Genomic DNA, 16,363 nt, shown 5'->3' on the forward strand with positions numbered 1-16,363 from the left:
AGCTGAATCCTTGTTAGTTTTAGCAATAACATTTACATGTGATTCTAGTGTTTGTGGGGGGAGTTTATTCCGTCCCTCATCTGCCGCTAAAGCATTAAACGTCCTACGTAAGTGGGGTACCAACACACCTTTGAATACCTTGTAATACTCTACAGGAACCCGTTTGGCCCCGGGGCCTTTCCCATTTTAATTTACGCTAACACTTTTCATATTTCAAGTTCAGAAAAGGGTTCCTCCATAGCCTGTCCCATATTGGAGTCTAGGCGCAGCATGTTGGCCTGTGTCAAGTACTCATCAATGGCTCCCCTAAGAGGTTCTTTCAGATGTCCACTAGAGGGCTGTGTTAAATTATAAAGTTTGTGGCAAACGTCTTTAAATGTGTTAGCTATACATTCACTTCTGACGTGTTTAAAGCCTCTCTGGTCTATTATTTGGGACACATAAGTGCGTTGTTGCTGCTCTTTGAGCGATCTGGCAAGTAGTTTACCTGATTTATTACCATGCATGTAAAATGCTTGTTGGCATCTACGTGCCGCTTGTTTAGCATTGTCTTGTAATATTTTATTGAGCGTGGCCCGGTCTGTCATCAGTGGCGTAAGTGCATTTGCGGTGGGGCATTTTTGTGTTTGCGTTCCAGACTGCGTCTCTCTCCCAGAAGCCGTCTGATTGCCAACTCCTGTTCTTTTTTATGCTCCCTGCTCAAATTAATGAGAAAGCCTCTCAATACACATTTGTGCGGTTCCCAGTCGATGGAGGGTGACACATCTCCTTTGTCGTTATGTTCGAAATAAACCCTAATTTGCTTCGCAATTTCCTCCCATGAGGCCATGTCTTGGAGCATAGACACATTCAGTCTCCATGTAAATGGTTTTTCCCTCTTTGACTTACAATTAAGCATCAGGGTTACTGGAGCATTGTCTGAGTATGTAATAACTCCTATGTCCACTGCTACGTTTGCCCAGTAGATTATGGGAAATTAGGATATAGTCTATCCTGGTGTAAATTCCGTGAACCGCAGAATAAAAGGTATAATCTCTCATTGTCAGAGTGAAGTGCACCTCACTACCAGATGTGTTAGTTATTTTTTGTTTATCAAGTCATTCCATCCGATTCATATTTTTGACCCGTTTGTAGGCGTTTTTAAGCCATTTATCCTTATAGCCCTTTTCTTTAAATCTAGCACGTATAATTTTTGCCTCTTTTTCAATAGCCTTATCATCACTACAATTAGTAATCTAAGATACTAGCCCTTTGGTATACCTCGAATAGTGTGTTCCGGATGTGTACTATCTGCGCGCAAGAAGGTATTAGTAGCTGTGGGTTTCCTATAGAGCTGTGTGGATAATGTACCATCTCCACTCACAATAATTCTAATGTCCAGAAACTGTATCGTTTCCTAATGGCAATCCATAGTAAAGTATAAATTCCAGTTGTTCTGGTTTAATGCATTGACAAACTCTATTAGGGGGTCTCTACCACCAGTCCAGTACGTCATCTATGTACCTGTGCCACGAAAGAATGTGACACAGGTACCTATCAGGGGACTCATTTCCGAATAAATGGTGTCCCTACTCCCCCAGGTACAGGATCACCAGTGAATTGGCACAAGTCATGCCCATCGCGGTTCCCTGCACCTGGAGGTAGTAGGTGCCATCAAACATATTATTTTGCAAGGTAGAGGTGAGGAGTTCAAAAATAAGCTGATTATGTGTTGTTTCCTCCATACCCAGTTCTGAGAGGAATATAGCCACTGCTCTGACACCCTTATACTGTGGGATTCTGGAATAGAGGGCTTCCACATCCAGGGTCACCAACAAGGTGTCTGCCGGCACCTGCAAGCCCTCTAAAGTCACCAACAGATGTAAAGTGTTGCGTACATATGATGGTAGCCGTTGCACGTGTGCCTGTAAGTGTTTATCCACATAAACACTGATCTTTTTGCGTGAGAGAGCCCCTGCCAGAAACAATTGGGCATCCAGGGGGTCTCGATAAATGTTTTGCGTACCTTGGGTAAAGCATAGGAGGTGGGAGTAACTGCATATTCCGCCTTCAAGGAAGCACTTATATCAGCTGTGATAATTATTTCTCCGTCTGCCGCGTCAATAATTTCAAAAATATTTTGTTGATTAGTAATGACCCTGGATATGCAAAAGAGCTTGTTGATAGCTTGTGGAGTTTAGTCTTTTCCTGAACAGATTATAGAAGCCAAAACCGCTGAGAAACAGAGAGATAAGGATTCTAAAGAGGTTTAAATGCAGGAAATTTCAATAGGTCATTAGTTCTGTATCCTTTTTAGCTAAACAAAGCAACGTGTGGAAACAGTAGCAGTGATAGTCTATACTACAAATGTTCTATTTATAATCCATCCATCCATCCATCTATTTATAATCCATTATTATCATACAATTCATTATCTCATAAGACTATTTTCACTTCATCATCAGTTGTGTATAAATTGCTTAAAGGGACTCCGAGCAGTGCAGAAACTATAGAAAGATGCATATTATTTTAAAGCTCTCTTTCTCCTCTTTCCAATGATATATAAACCACCCTACGCCTTTTAGTTTTCACTATTTTCGCGATTGAAATTGCCGCGGCTGCGATTTCGATCGTGAAAATAGAGAAAACTAAAAGGCGTAGGGCAGCGATTTAGGTGTCGTCAGAAAGAGGAGAAAAAAAGGGCTTTAAAATGATATCCATCTGTCCATAGTTACATTGTATTACACAGGGCAACTTTTTCCTAAAGTCAGCCGCTCCATAGGGCGGCGGTGTATATATCATAGGAAAGATTAGAAAGAGAGCTTTAAAATGATATGCATCTTTCCATAGTTTCTGCACTGCTCGGAGTCCCTTTAAATGTATTCTAAGGGATGCTATACAATACTTTATACTAGCACAGAAAAATCTAATTTCAGCTCATTAACATGGGTTTATTAGAGACAGGTCTTGTCTCACCAACATGATTTGCTTTTATGACATGGCGAATGCAAATTTAGATATTGGGAAAGCCATAGATTATTATTATTTTTATTATTTTTTATTTATATAGCGCCAACATATTCCGTAGTGCTGTACAAAATAAAAAAACAAACAAGGGGTACATAATGATACAGACAATGATATACATCAAATATGGAGACTGATACAAAATACAGAACCGGCGATTACAATGACAGATGTAACGTGATGAATAACATGTATAACAGAGTGCAAGCTATTATATAAAAAAAATTCCAAGACACCAAAGGGTGAGAGAGCCCTGCCCTTGCGAACTTACAATCTAAAGGAATGGGGGGAAACAAGAGGTGGGGAAGTATTCACTATACATACAGGCAGTGCATGATTAGGTCATTTAGTAAGATGTAAAAGTAGACGTGAGGTCGAAGGGTGAATGGCCTAAGTTAGAGCATATGCTTGTTGGAAAAGGTGAGTTTTGATGGAGCGTTTAAAGATTGCAAAGGTGGGAGAGTGACAAATGTGCTGTGGAAGGGCATTCCAGAGGAGGGGTGAGGCACGTGAAAAGTCTTGTATACGTGAATGTGAGGAAGTGTCAGGCTTGGTAAATTATCAGCTCACAGCTCAGCTTCTACGCCCCAATCTACCACCACCTTCTTCACCCTATGTGACGCATCCCCGCTTGAACGGGAGGTGAAGAGCAACACCTGCCCGACTTCGGTTACACCCAGGCTTTGTAGGTGCAAGGTATAGGAGCTGAACGTAGAGTGAACTATGTAACTCACCAGAACCTAACAGGACATAGCAAAAGTCCTGGTCCAGGCAAAGGTCATACACGTTAAATCAGAAGTATCAAGGTACAGTAGGAGCATGCAATATTAAGGTCAGACAATCCAAGGTCGATGCAGGCACAGACAGAGAGTGGTCAGGTTCCAGGCAGAGGGTTGGTACAGGCGGTAGGCAGAGAGAAGTCCGATTCCAGGCAAAAGGTCAATACACGAATAATCCATTAGAACTTATCACACCCAGCAAAAGCACACAGCCAAAGCTATCACGGGCAACATGCAACTGTCACAGCAAAGTTTAAATACTGACAGCATCCAAGCAGTGGCCGGCCACACAATCACAGGACCAATCATATCTCAAGCAGCCCTGCCTGAGTGTCAGCTGACACAACATTACAAGCCCTACCTATGTGTCAGCTGTCTAAGACTGTCAGCTGACACTAGTTTTTAAGTTTCCTAAGGGAATAGAACGGATGTTTACTCCAGAACGTCCGTCCCCTTTCAGCGTTGGATCGCACAGGACCTGGAGCAGCGCGCGCAGCCCCATCGGGAAGGACAACTGCGTTGCTAGGGGCTGCGTGCGCAGACATGGAAGAGGACGGAGCAGCTTGTGTCTCACCATGGGAGCCCTCATCGCAGGAGCATACAGGTAAGTCCCTGAAAGGAGGTAATTCTTGAAGAGGATAAAAGAAGCTCATGTGCACATTTAAAATAGCGGTTGGGTTGGTATCTGGAAACTAGTAAGATAGATTGTGGAGAGCTTTGTAGGTTAGGGTTAAAGAGAACCCGAGGTGGGTTCTAAGAATGTACACAGAGGCTGGGTCTGCATATACTGCCCAGCCTCTGTTGCTATACTGCTCCCCCCTGGGCCCCCCCTGCGCTCTGCTTGCCCCCCATAAATCAAACGCTGAGCTGTCGACACACAGCGTGTCGCAGCCGGCTATTTACCTCTGCATCTGTCAGTCTCTGCCGCCCCTCCGCCTCCTCCATAGCTCTAGGCCCCGTCCGTGTCCCTTTCCTCCCTGCTGATTTAAGGGAAGGGACACGGGCAGGGACCGGAGCTATGGAGGAGGCGGGGGAGCAGCAGAGACTGACAGATGCAGAGGTAAACAGCCAGCTGTGACACGCTGTGTGTCGACAGCTCGGCGTTTGATTTATGGGGGGCAAGCAGAGCGCAGGGGGGGCCTAAGGGGGAGCAGTATAGCAACAGAGGCTGGGCAGTATATGCAGACCCAGCCTCTGTGTGCTGATAGCATTCTTAGAACCCACCTCGGGTTCTCTTTAAGAGTTTGAACTGTATCCTCTGGTTAATTGGTAGCCAATGAAGAGCTTGACAGAGAAAAGCTGCAGAGGAAGACAGAGAAGAGAGATGAATGAGACGAGCAGCTGAGTTCAGTACAGATTGGAGGAGTGCCAGTCGGTTAGTTGGAGGTCCACCAAGCAATATATTGCAATAGCCTAAGCGAGGTATGATAAGAGCATGTACTAATATTTTAGTTGTGTTCTGAGTGAGAAAAGGTCGGATGCGTGCTATGTTTTTGAGATGACAGGAGCTGGTTAGAGAGTTAAAGTGAGTAATAAATGAGAGAGAAGAATCAAATATTACCCCTAAGCACCGTGCTTCGGGAATTGAAGTTATAGGGATGCTATTAACAATTATTGTAATATAAGGCAGAGAGGTGGACAGAGATGGTGGAAAGATGATTAGTTCAGTTTTATTCATATTAAGTTTTAAGAAGCAAGAGGACATGAAAGAGGATATAGCAGACAGACAGTCGGGAACCAGTGTGAGGAGGTAGTTAAGGTCTGGGGCCGAGAGGTACAGTTGTGTCTGTTGTGTATCATCTGCATATAGGTGGTATTGAAAGCCAAGTGAGTCGATTAACCATTTAAACCACCTGGACGTGATTGTCATGTCCAGGCGGCAGCTATTGCGCTGCTGCGCGCTTCCGCCTGTGTTGCCCCCTGCCCCCCGTTGGCCTGGAGATCAATGAATGGGAACATAGAGTAGTTCCCATTCATTGATCAAAGTCCCGGTAGAAAGACTGACACCTTCTTATGAAAAGCCACCTTCTTTCTAATAAAAAAAAAAAAGTTTACCATCCTCCTTATGCTTCCTGGAAGCGAGAGCATTCGCTTCCAGGACAAAAAAATGATTGGACTGTGGCTATTGTAACCTATTTTGACTCTTGTTTGTACTTGACTGAAAGGAATCCCCCAGGCACTGACTCAAATGAGAATATCAAGAATTGAATTGTGACCAGAAAAATGGTCAAAGTGGTACGTATTCAACCAAAGAAATCAATTCACAAAACATCCATTGTTTTTACACTACATATATCAACTTTATCTTCTTTTCTTCACAGCTGGTGCACCGGTAAAGCTGGAGAAGAAAGTTAAAGTTTTATCACCCTTACAAGTAAACGCTATACATATGTTTTATCCTATGTCTACATTAATTAACTATTATTCACTTCATATATCATAGTATTACAACTTCTTCAGCTGAAGACTTTGATCGAGGTAGGTCTACTGAGCAATTTTAGTTCTATTAGGGCCCGTTCAGACTACAAAATGCGGACCGCAACGCATGCGGACCGCAACGCGTACGAACGCACGCATGTCCGCGTTCGTATGCGTTGCGTGGCTGATCCCATCACTGAAAAGTGAATGGGACAGCCGCGCGTTTTTGTAAAATCTGCATGCAGCATGCGTTCCCGGACCGCACAGGTCCGGAACGCATGCTGTGTGAACATCAGACATTGCACTCTATGCAATGTCTGATGTCGAGCGTTTTGGCCACCTGCACGCGTTTCCAAAACGCGGCTGGAAACGCGTGCAGTGTGAACGGGCCCTAAATTGTCTCTGTCCCTTGCTACCCAGTCCAAACTATATTGCTCAGCAAAACCCTTTTAATCTCTCATTTATGCTATGGAAGCAACTTTCTTCTTTTGTAGCTATGGAATATTTCAGATTCCTTCTTTTGCGGCTGTATTCTTATTTTTGGAGACTCTCCAGGAATTAGTGGCATGGAATTAAGAACTAACAAAATTAAACACCAAATAAATAAACTAAATATAAATAAATAAAATAAATAATAATAAATAAAAAGCATTGTGTCTTACTGATGAGTTCCCTTGGTTTAACTCTATTTCTCTCTCTCTTTTCTTCTTTTACAGGAGTTGCATTTTAACAGAGCATCTATGGAAGTGTAATAAATTAGAGATTAGCTATATCAGCACTCATTTGACCAAGGGTTCCTCCTTACTCTATTTAGAATCCACTTGGGATGGAGTTCCAAAGAAGTGAGTATGTTCAGTAAGCCAGCACCTATTCAGTAAGGAGTTTCTTGGGCAAGTCTCCTTAAAGAGACTCTGAAGCGAGAATAAATCTCGCTTCAGAGCTCATAAATAGCAGGGACACGTGTGCCCCTGCTAAAACGCCGCTATCCCGCGGCTAAACGGGGGTCCCTTCACCCCCAACCCACCCCCCGCAAAAGTGTGTCGTAGAAAGGTCGCAGAATTTCCCTTCCTGGAGGCAGGGCTAACGGCTGCAGCCCTGCCTCCAGTCGCGTCTGTCAGCGGCGCATCGCCGCCTCTCCCCCGCCCCTCTCAGTGAAGGAAGACTGAGAGGGGCGGGGAGAGGCGGAGATACGCGCTGACAGACGCGCGTGGGGCAGGGCTGCGGCGGTTAGCCCTGCCCCAACCAGGAAGCGCTCCCCGGGTGTATCGAGGGGGATTTGGGGGTGAAGGGACCCCCGTTAAGCCGCGCTATAGCGGCGTTTTAGCAGGGGCACACGTGCCCCTGCTATTTATGAGGTCTGAAGCGAGATTTATTCTCGCTTCAGACTCTCTTTAACACTGCTACTGCCTACTGAGTGCGCTCTAGTTGCTGCCTCGCAAGCGCTTTCAGTCCGACAGGAGAAGGGCGCTATACAAATACTGCTATTATTATTATTATAACTGGGTTTAACACAAACAGTTGACTTCTTCTCATTCTTAGCTGCTTTTCTCTGTACTTCCTTCTTTTCAGCAGGTTTCAAGGCGACTCAGCTACACAATCTCTTTCCTCCATTGGTAAGTAACGAAAAGCATTGTGTCTTACTGATGAGTTCCCTTGGTTTAACTCTATTTTTCTCTCTCTTTTCTTCTGTTACAGGAGTTGCATTTTAACAGAGCATCTATGCAAGTGTATAAGCTTTACTGACTGGCTAAATCTAATATGCGATTGTGGGTACTGCATAACAGGAAAAGTGTCCCAGAAACAAAATAACAGTTGGTGGCTGAGCTACACATCAAATGGGGGTGGCAAGGAAGGCAATACACTTTCTGGCAACATAGTTCAAGATTTACTGGGATATAACCTGGACACAGTCTTAGTTCCTCAGACATTGACAGAACACTGCTATAATGTATAATTAAACTGTTCAGCACTTCACAAGGTTACTGTTTCTTTCAGGTTACATTAGACAGGCAGATCCTGGTTCGCCACTCAAAACAGAGTAATCCTGAGGTTAACGTCCCTTTATTCTGGCAATTAACATTGAATTCTTTCTTTCTCTGTCTTTCTTACTATTGCTCTGAATGCTAACTGTGGCACATGGAAGTCACAGTACTAATGCTCATCTGTCATGTCTGCCTTTCTTGCTTTACATCTGGATCTGGCTTCTCTTTCTCTTATTTGTTTTTCAGCTGTTGCCTATGTCCTTCCCCTTCTTTATAGCGTCCTCTCTGCGCCTGGATGGTTGCTGGCCAACACACCAGATTTCCTCTGCCATCCTGAGGTAATCGTCTCAGCTGTGCGGTTTGCCTCCTCTCCCCTCGCTCTCCACCGCCTGCGCAACCTCTGTGAGGAGAACTGGTTATAACCAGTTCTCCTATGCTCCTGTCGCACACTGACCTCCCTTGCGCTGCCGCTCGCGCTATCGCTCGCACTCCCTCTAGAAACTAACCCCGCTCTGTGTATCCTGGTTGCTATGCAACCCGCGAGAGTCCTTCCTTTCTATGCACCTATTTGGATCCACCTGTCTGCCATATGTAGCACAACAATACACGTGTCAGAAACATAAAAGAAAACACTTTGTCCCTTGAAAGGGGCTACACCATCTTGTGGTCAAATAGTAAAGCTACATCTACATACATTTTTTAATAAAATAGAAACATTATTACATTTAAAATGATCTGTTTACCTCCCACACCAAAATGACGCAAATACATTTTTTGATGCAAAAACAAAAATAACAATACAAAAATAAATAAATAGTTACCTAAGGGTTTGAACTTTTATAATATGCATGTTAAGAAGGTATATTACAAACTTTTTTTAAATGATAAGCTTGTAACTGGAAAAATGCACCTTTATTTCCAAATAAAATATTGGCACCATACATTGTGATAGGGACATAATTTAAATGATGTAATAACCAAGACAAATGGGCAAATAAAATACATAGGTTTTAATTATGGTAGCATGTATTATTTTAAATCTATAATGGCCGAAAACTGAGAAATAATATTTTTTTCAATTGTTCTCTTAATATTCCTGTGAAAATGCATTTGGAAAAAAATAATTCTTAGCAAAATGTACCACCCAAAGAAAGCCTAATTGATGGCAGAAAAAAAACAAGATATAGATGTGAAGGTTAGCAGAGTTACAGGTTTCTGCGTCTCAGCCGGCGGTTTCCACCGCACAGTCAGTTTGTGACATCTTGCCTCAGGGCAGCAGGGACACTGCCGCCGCGGCCGGCGGCATGGCAGCGGTTCCCGCTACTCAGCCAGCATCTACTAATCTTCTTGCCAACACGGATACTGCACACAGCCTCTCTGTCACTCAGAGGCTGAGGCTTACGCGCGTGCGGGCCAAGCGACAGGACCTTTATGCTAGTAGAAGGGCTGTCAGCTGACCAAGCCGGTCAGCTGACTCCTTCCGCTCTTCTGATTGGATGAATGACTGGGGTGGAGCTGAGGAGCTCTTCCAGTACATATAGGACCTGTATACCAGTCATTCCCTGTCTGCTGTTGCGAATACTATATGTCCTAGCTCTCAGACCTTAGCTAGATCCTACAGTGTGCCAGAACCGGCAGGAGCTGGGAATCCACACTGAGTCAGTTTCTTGATAGCTTAAAGTACTAATTGCATTGTTTATCTGTTATGACCTCTTGCTTGCCTGACTTCGCTCTAGTCTTCTGATTCTGTACCTTGCCTTTCTGATCTCGTTGCCGAACTATTGCCGGTTGCATTACTCTGATCCTGTCTCTCGATTCTGTACTGTCTCTCTCCATGAGTTGCTGAACCTGCCTGTCTGACTACGCTACCCTCAGTTCTAGGTATCAAGCCTGAGGGGTTCCAGTATTTCCGCTCCTCGGAAATACTGCGCTGCATTAAGGTCTGAATCACCCATTCCCATCTTGGTGTGTTCAGCCTTAAACCGAGGTCTCTTAGCCTTGGGGACTCTCGGCAGCAGCATTGTTGATCACCTCATTCCACCTGGTGATCTCACTACTTTGCAGATTAGGATCTTATTGTCTATTGATCCTTGCCTGCAGTAGTGTCTGTGGCTCATTTGTGTTCCTGGGATTCCTGCTCCTCAGGAATTCCTAATTTGTTCTACGTGTATTCATCATTACTGTTGCACCAAGCACTCACACTTTAGGTGTCCAGAGGTTAGTTCATACTCGCATTATTGATGATTCTGCAGATCATCCATAATCGGGTATATCTGCATTCTTGGCGATTCTGCAGATCGCCAACAATCAGATTCTCTCTGTGGGCTGACACCAATCGTTACAATAGATCAATTAATTGTGATAATTAGTGATAAAGTTATTGGAGAATGAATGGGAGGTGAAAATTGCTCTGATGTATAAGGTGAAAAATACCCGCTGGCTGAAATGGTTAAGTTACCAAGGTTGTGCATGTAGATAGAAAAGAGGAGGGCACAGAGGACAAAGACTTGAGGTGCCCTCACAGACAAAGGATGTGGACAGGAGGTCTGATCTGAGTAAGAAATGGTAAAAGACCTTCCAGAGAGATAGGAAGATATCCAGGAGAGAGCGAGGCCCTTCATGCCTATAGATAAAAGGATCTGTAGGAGTAACGTGTGGGCTACAGTATCAAAAGCTGATGACAGATCAAGAAGGATGAGTATGAAATAATAGCCTTTGGATTTAGCTGTAAGAAGATCATTGGCCACTTTAGTAAGGGCTGTTTCTGTGGAGTGGTTTACCTGGAAATCAGACTGGAACTAATCAAGCAGGGAATCAGCAGAAAAATAATGACTTAGTTCAGCAATTTAGATGCAAATGGGAGAACAGTGACATTGGGCGGTAGTTGGCGAGTGCAGTGGGAACTAGAGATTTTTAAGTAAGCCTTCTTGAGTGAGGATGGAAAAATACCAGTGGAGAGGGATAGGTTAAACAGTATTGTTAGGTCAGGGATGAGGGATCCAAAGAACAGGTGGTTAGATGATATGGAGATTAGAGAGGAGAGAGAATGTTCAGAGAGTGGAGAGAAGGCAGAAAGAGAGCAATCAACAAGAGGGATGGAGATGGGGTTTGAGGTCTGGATGAAAAAAACACTTCGAATTTTGGCAATTGTATCAGTGAAATATTTTGCAAATTCTTCAGCTGATAAGCATGAAGAAGGAGTAAGAGGGGGTGGGGTAAAGAAGGCATTTGAAAGTGCTGAACAGGCTCTTTGGATTATGCAAGTGGGAGGATATAAGGGAGGAAAAATATGACTGTTTTGCAGAAGAGAGAGCATTTCTAAAATTGTTCAAGGCTTTCTTGTATGAAATGATGTCCTCATTAGTATTGATGGTTCTCCAATGCTGTTCAGCTATCCATAGAGCACCCCTTTAGCTGTTTAGTAGCTTTGATCAGCCAGGGTTGGTGACCGACACGGTGTGGGCAGACATTGGTAAGAGGTGCGACTGCATCCATGGCTGAGCTGTGGTAGTGAGTAGCGGCTGAGTCTGGGTCAGTGAATGATTGTGTGAGGAGAGGTGCCAGGGCATCAAAGACAGATTGCATGTCTGTGTTGCGGTAGTTTCTGCATATGTATGAGTGTGCTTGTGGCAGCGTAGTAGGAAGAGAGAGGGAGAGAGAGAAGTTTAGTAAGTTATGATCAGAGAGCGGGAGTGGAGCATTAGTGAAACCAGTGATAGAACAGAGACGAGTGAATATGAGGTCGCGTGTATGACCATTAGAATTGGAGCAGTGGACCACTGAGACCATAGGAGGAAGTAAGTGACAGAAATTTGGTGGTGACAAAATTGTTGGTGTCGAGATGAATGTTAAAGTCACCCATAATGATGGTAGGGATTTCAGAGGGCAGGAACTGGAGGAGCCATGCACAGAAGGGATCGAGGAAGACAGAAGCAGGGCCAGGAGGGCAGTAGATAATTGCGATCTGGCGGTTAGAGGGTGAGTATAGGTGGATTGCATGGACTTCAAAGGATGGCAGAGAAAGAGAAGAAATAGGAGTGAATGGCTTAAAGGAGCATTTATTAGAGAGAAGAATGCCCACCGCACCTCTATATTTATTCTCACTTCTAGGAGTGTGATTAAAGTGGAATCCCCCATAAGAGAGGGCAGCAGGTGAGACGGTGTCTGAAGGGGTCAGCTATGACCCCAAGAAAGGTGAAGCCATTGGAATTGAAAAGGTCGTGGATGAAAGGAAGTTTGTTGCAGACTGAGCAAGCATTCCAGAGGGCAGCAGAGATAGGTGGAGGAGGATGAGGGGAGAAGAGGAATATTAATAAGGTTCTGGCAGTTGGGATGTGCACATGAAACATAAAGTGAGGTTGTATGAATAGGAAAATCTCATGAGAGGCAACCAGTGGAGATGATAAAAGAGAGGGAGAAATGTACAGCGTATTGCTGACAGCAGGAGGCTGTAGTGGGTGTAAAGATCTGAGAATAGCAGGGGAAAGCAGGCTAGCCATGAAGAGCAGATAAAACATTATTGCACTAACCGTGAGTCAAATTGGCAGAGTCTTGTGTCAATTCCTTCTGTTCCCTTCTGATTTAATTCTGGTCTAATTCTGGTCGTTACATAGTTACATAGTTATTTTGGTTGAAAAAAGACATACGTCCATCGAGTTCGACCAGTACAAAGTACAATTCCAGCCCGTCCCCCACATACCCCTGTTGATCCAGAGGAAGGTGAAAAACCCCCACAAGGCATGGTCCAATTAGCCCCAAAAGGGAAAAATTCCTTCCTGACTCCAGATGGCAATCAGATAAAATCCCTGGATCAACATCATTAGGCATAACCTAGTAATTGTAGCCATGGATGTCTTTCAACGCAAGGAAAGCATTTAAGCCCCCTTTAAATGCAGGTATAGAGTTTACCATAACGACTTCCTGTGGCAATGCATTCCACATCTTAATCACTCTTACTGTAAAGAACCCTTTCCTAAATAAATGGTTAAAACGTTTTTCCTCCATGCGCAGATCATGTCCTCTAGTCCTTTGAGAAGGCCTAGGGACAAAAAGCTCATCCGCCAAGCTATTATATTGCCCTCTGATGTATTTATACATGTTAATTAGATCTCCTCTAAGGCATCTTTTCTCTAGACTAAATAAACCCAGTTTATCTAACCTTTCTTGGTAAGCAAGACCTTTCATCCCACGTATCAATTTTGTGGCTTGTCTCTGCACCTGCTCTAAAACTGCAGTATCTTTTTTATAATGTGGTGCCCAGAACTGAATTCCATATTCCAGATGTGGCCTTACTAGAGAGTTAAACAGGGGCAATATTATGCTAGCATCTCGAGTTTTTATTTCCCTTTTAATGCATCCCAAAATTTTGTTCGCTTTAGCTGCAGCGGCTTGGCATTGAGTACGATTATTTTACTTGTTTGTCGATGAGTACTCCTAAGTCCTTCTCCAGGTTTGATGTCCCCAACTGTATCCCATTTATTTTGTATGGTGCTAGACCATTGGTACGACCAAAATGCATGACTTTACATTTGTCAACATTGAACTTCATCTGCCATGTATGTGCCCATATAGCCATCCTATCCAGATCCTGTTGCAATATGACACTATCTTCCTGAGAGTTGATGATTCTGCACAATTTTGTATCATCTGCAAAAATAGCAACATTGCTCACTACTGCATCTACTAGGTCATTAATAAATAAATTGAAGAGCACTGGACCCAGTACAGACCCCTGTGGGACCCCACTGCTAACAGTCTCCCATTTTGAGTACGATCCATTGACCACAACTCTTTGTTTTCTGTCCATTAGCCAGTTCCCTATCCATGCACACAAACTCTTCCCCAGTCCTTGCATCCTCAACTTTTGCACCAGACTTCTGTGGGGAACAGTGTCGAAGGCCTTTGCAAAGTCCAAGTATATCACATCTACAGCATTCCCAATATCCATATTAGCATTCACTACCTCATAAAAGCTGAGCATGTTAGTCAAACAGGACCTGTCTTTAGTAAACCCATGTTGATGCTGAGAAATAAGATTATTTTCTACTATGAAGTCATGTATAGTATCTCTTAGTAACCCCTCAAATAGTTTGCATACAACTGATGTTAAGCTTACAGGTCTATAATTTCCTGGATCAGATTTTTTGCCCTTCTTAAATAATGGGAAAACGTGGGATGTACGCCAATCCACTGGGACTCTGCCAGTTGCAAGAGAGTCACAAAAGATAAGATAAAGGGGCTTAGCTATAACTGAACTTAATTCTCTTAGGACCCGAGGATGCATGCCATCCGGGCCAGGTGCCTTGTCTATTTTTAATTTATTTAGTCTTGCCTTTACTTCTTCCTGCGTTAAGTATTTAATATTACAGTTAGAAGATTGAGACTCTTCTGCCTCTGTAATTTGCAACAGTGCTGTTTCCTTTGTGAAGACAGAAGCAAAGAAAGCATTTAATAACTCTGCCTTACCTTGGTCATCCACCATTGAGTTCCCACCCTCATCCTTTAGGATTCCTATACAGTCAACCTTTCTTTTTTTAGAGTTGATGTACTTGTAAAACTTTTTTGGGTTAGATTTGATATCCCTAGCGATTTGATTTTCAGCTTCGATCTTTGCCAGCCTAATTTCTTTTTTACAATTTTTATTGCACTCCTTATAATTGCTTAGTGCAGCCTCGGTTCCCTCCTGTTTTAAGACGTTATAGGCATTCCTTTTCCTCTTCATTTTATCCCTAACCTTTCTATTCATCCATAGAGGCCTTTTTTTATTCCTAGACATTTTGTTTCCATATGGGATATACATACTACAATATTGATTGAGAATAAGTTTAAAAGCTTGCCATTTCCCTTCAGTGTCCTCCCCTTGTAGTACATTATCCCAGTTCACCAAACTTAGTGCCTGCCTAATTTGATTGAACTTTGCTTTTCTAAAATTCATAGTTTTAGTGGTCCCGCTGCCCCGTGGCCTATCAGTCACCAGATCAAACATTATCATGTTGTGATCACTATTTCCCAAATGTTCTTGAACCTGCGCATTTGATACTTTATCTGGTCTATTAGAAATGATCAGATCCAGTAACGCATTCCCCCTAGTTGGTTCCGTTACCATTACCATCAAGTAATTGTCCTGTAGTGCTGCCAGAAATCTGCTGCTTTTACCAGAATGTACCAGAACCATTATCTTTGTACTTAGAAGACGGGGTACTTTGAAATACGGGTGGATAAATTGACCAAGGTCTAGTCGACTTAATGCCTCATTTATATAGTAAAACTGATAGCCCTTGCTTAGCAGGCCTGATTGTAGACTGACTGATGCAGGTGTGGAACTGAGAGCCCAGCCTGCAGCAGATCAGAGTAGATTGAACTCAGGTAATTAAACAGAAAGCAGTTCAATTGTCTATAGCATAGAGCCAGAGATAGATGCAATGTACCTGGACTTTGCAAAGGCTTTTGACACTGTTTCCAATCATAGCCTGGTGAAGAAGCTGAGTTATAAAGGGACTAAGAGAAAATGTGTGTATGTGGATAGAGAACTGGTTAAGGGCCAGAAAGAGTGGTGGTAAATGGGTAATACTTGAAATGGCAAACTGTTAGCAGTGTCGTCCCACAAGGTCCAGTACTAGATCCATTCCTTTTTTAATTAATTTATGAATGATCTAGTGGATGGAATACAGAGCAATGTTGCCATCTTTGCAGATGATTCAAAATTATGCAGAATTATTAACACTAAGCAGGACGGTGAAATTTTACAACAGGATCTCGACATTATGGCCATATGAGTAGACACATGGCACTGGAAATTTAATTTAGATAAATTTAAGGTCATGCACTGTAGATGTGCCAATGGTTGAGCACCATAAAAGATAAATGGAATATAGATGGGACCATCAAACTTGGAGAAGGATTTGGAAATACTGGTTGATAACAAGTTAAACAACCATATTCAATTCCAAGCAGCTAAAGCAAATACAATTATGGCATGCATAAAATGGGAAATAAAATCACAATATGCTAGTATACTATTCCCTCTGTATATATCCCTTGTGTGGTCACATCTAAAGTACGGGATACAGTTTTCGGCACCACACTAAAAGCGGGACATTGACATACTAGAACAGGTATAAAGACGAACTTCTAAATTAATCAGAGATGGAAGGTCTCATTTGCCAAGAAAGGTTGGAA

This window comes from Hyperolius riggenbachi, chromosome 9 (genome assembly GCF_040937935.1).
Source record: "Hyperolius riggenbachi isolate aHypRig1 chromosome 9, aHypRig1.pri, whole genome shotgun sequence".
NCBI classification, from domain to species: Eukaryota; Metazoa; Chordata; class Amphibia; order Anura; family Hyperoliidae; genus Hyperolius; species Hyperolius riggenbachi.